General features: G+C 40.6%; 1 pseudogene; it reads right to left on the bottom strand.

Annotated features, from left to right (window-relative positions):
* Window positions 1–1,468: 1,468 nt before the first annotated feature.
* Window positions 1,469–2,803, bottom strand: LOC108529228 (26S protease regulatory subunit 4 pseudogene; annotated as a pseudogene).
* Between the last annotated feature and the right edge of the window lie 261 nt (window positions 2,804–3,064).

The raw sequence follows: 3,064 nt of genomic DNA, 5'->3' as shown, positions 1-3,064 counted from the left end.
GAGAGTTCATTGTATTATGACTAAGCTCACTCAGAATAAAATTCTATCCAGTTTCATTAAAGGGTTTTGTGCCTGGCGTATCATAAGTGCTCAGTAAATGTTACTCTTATTATTTTGCTTGGAAGAAGAAAAATACCGCTCACACGGGTCACCACAGACATAGGATGATGCACATAGCATTGCTTTCGCAAATAGCAGAAAGTGTGCATGTCTGTCTGTACCTGAGCCAGTGAAGAATATCTCCAACTCTGTCTTTTGTTCCCCAGATAAGGACTTGGAGGTTTTTGGAGCTCACCATGTTTTATCCCTGAAAATAGACTTGATTCTAGTGTAGACTGGGTTCTTCAACCATTGTCTCCAGACAAAAAGTCATTACACAGCCATGGTAGAACATTCATTCTCTGAACCTTTTTATAGAATCCACTTTTATAAAATCTGCAAAGGTTTTCTCTGTCAAGCCAGGTGATTAGAAAGAGCATAGAAAAGGCTGGTAACTCTCCTCTAGACTGCAGTCTTACATGCATATTAGATTTCCACAGTGTGTGTTATTCCACAATTTCCCCTGCTGCTGCTTCTCCTACCAGCTGGCTTGCTTGTAATTTGGGCAGCTGGGCTTCAGTGGCTCAGACCTTCTCCTTCATGGAATGCTCTAAGCCTCCCTAGTAAAGTTCCATATTTTTACTATGTAGAATTGGCCACCAACTACAAAATAACTTTTAGATTTACCTAGGGAAATAAGCAGGGGCAAACGTATGCTAGTCACCATCATAATGTTTTAGTTTTTCCTATTACATTAAGCCCTTTTTCTTATTTCCAGTTTAAGATGATCTGTTTTAGGCTATCTCTCAAGACAGCTTTGCCAGCAGAGTGACCACAGAGGATGACAATAACAGCAGGCATTATTTGTTGAAAGCGCAGCTGGTATCTGGTGCTGTGGCGAGTATTTAAAATGCACTATCTCGTTAAAACATAAGTTATCCCTGAAACTCAGAGAGGTTAAGTAACTTTCTCAGCATCATACAGAGGGAAAGTTATCAGGATTCACACCTAGGCTTATACATCTTGAATTTTTTATAATTATTCTATATGCTATTGGTAATGTCAATAATAACATCACCAGGAATTAAATTGGTCATATTTTTCCCTTTGATGTTAGGCAGTGAATACGTAAAGCATCCTAAGATTAAAAATCAAATAAACAACTGGACAGAAACCCAGATAACTATTATTACTATTATTATTATTATTATTATTATTATTATTGTGAAAGAGCACACGCTATTGGGAAGTAGACTGCTGCACAGTGACTGACAAAGGCCACCCAATGGGCACTTACACATCGTACTCCAAAAGACATGGGATGTTTTGCTAATAAAAATCAATGGGAACAAGGATTCCTCTGGGCGACTCCCCCAACCTCATCCTTTTTAGGGGTGGAGAAATCTCCCAACCATTTTCCTGATGGCAGCTATGGTTCACTAGAGATAGAGTCCCTCGGGGTGCCTTCCTGTTTCTTATAAAGAACATTTTCTTTATATTTTTTGAAGTATTCATTTTGTTACTTTCATTCTACATTCTCTTGAGGCCTTCAGACAAGCTTCTATACAGATTACCTTGATGTCAGCACCAGAGAGGTCATCTTTAACCATGATCAAGTCGTCCAGGGTTACGTCATCAGACAGTGTCATCCTGCTTGTGTGATTCTGAAAGGTGCACTTCTTAGTCCTTTCATCAGGCAGGGGGAACTTGATTTTCCTGTCAATGTGGCCTGGTCTGATAAGTGCTGGATCCAAAGTTTCTATTCGGTTTGTGGCCATGATAACTTTCACATCTCCCCTAGAATCAGATCCCTCCAACTGGTTCAACAGTTTCAACATTGTTCACTGAATTTCTCTCTCACCACGAGAATTTGAGTCATACCTTTTTGTCCCAATGGCGCCACTTTCATCAATAAACACGATGGATGGTTCATGTTCTTCAGCAACTCAAAACAATTACCATACGAGTTTGGGCCCATCACCTAGGTACTTCTGAATAAGTTCAGAGCCAACATTCTCAAAAAAGTGGCTGAGGTTTTGTTTGCTACTGCTTTGGATAGCAAGGTATTGCCTGTGCCAGGTGGACCATAGAGAATGACCCCTTTAGGAGGCTTCATACCCATCTCTTCATAATATTCAGGAAATATTATGGAGAGGAAACTCCACAGCTTCCTTAATTTCCTGAATTTGGTTGTCCAACCCCCCAGTATTGGCATAGGTCTCCTGAGGGGCCTTTTCCATCTTCATCACTGTGACCAGGGGATCCGTGTCATCCATTAGCACCCCTATCACAACATGCACCTTGTGGTTGAGCAGGACCAAGCAGCCGGTTTCCAGCAGATCCTTGTCTACAAATGAAAGAATGCTGACGTAGTATTCTGAGCCCACAGATGTAGACATGATGACATGATTGCCATCAAGGATCTCTTCCAAGGTTCCTCCTGACATCAGGGTGCCCCTCAGATCATCCACTTCTGATCTTTCCTCCTCTTGTTTTTCTTCTGATGGTTTCATTCGTTTCTGATTTCTGATGAATTCTTCCTCCATGAAAAGATAGTCTTTAATTCTCTCTAATGTCAGTAATTGTAACCAGCACTGAGTGTGAGGTGTCACCAGTGGCAGTTTGCTGGCTACATCTGGTCCCTTTGTTTTCTTCTTCTTTTTCCTCACTCTAGTTGGTACAGAGGTTCATATTTCTTTTTCTTGTCCTTGTCATCCTTCTTTCCACTTCCAGGACCAGGAACACCACTCTGACTTTGACCCATCTTGCCTCGGCCACTTGAACTAAAAAACCCGGATTATTAAGATGCCTGTTGGTTACTTAACAATTTTAGTTTCACTATCTTATTTAGCTACAAATAGCAGTTGGTTCAAACATTTTCCCTTGCTGGGGATATAATTTCTAGAAAGTGTTCTTTGCAGTGAAACTGAACTGGAAGCCACTAAGTAGTAATTAATATTAGCTCCTGCTTTTTTTTTCTTTCTTTCTTTCTTTTTTTTTTTGAGATGGAGTCTCGCTGTGTCGC

The sequence above is a fragment of the Rhinopithecus bieti genome, unplaced genomic scaffold, assembly GCF_001698545.2.
Source record: "Rhinopithecus bieti isolate Rb0 unplaced genomic scaffold, ASM169854v2 scaffold_4781, whole genome shotgun sequence".
NCBI lineage: Eukaryota > Metazoa > Chordata > Mammalia > Primates > Cercopithecidae > Rhinopithecus > Rhinopithecus bieti.
The sequence above is the reverse complement of the archived record's forward strand: the minus strand, read 5'-3'. Positions and strand labels throughout refer to the sequence as shown.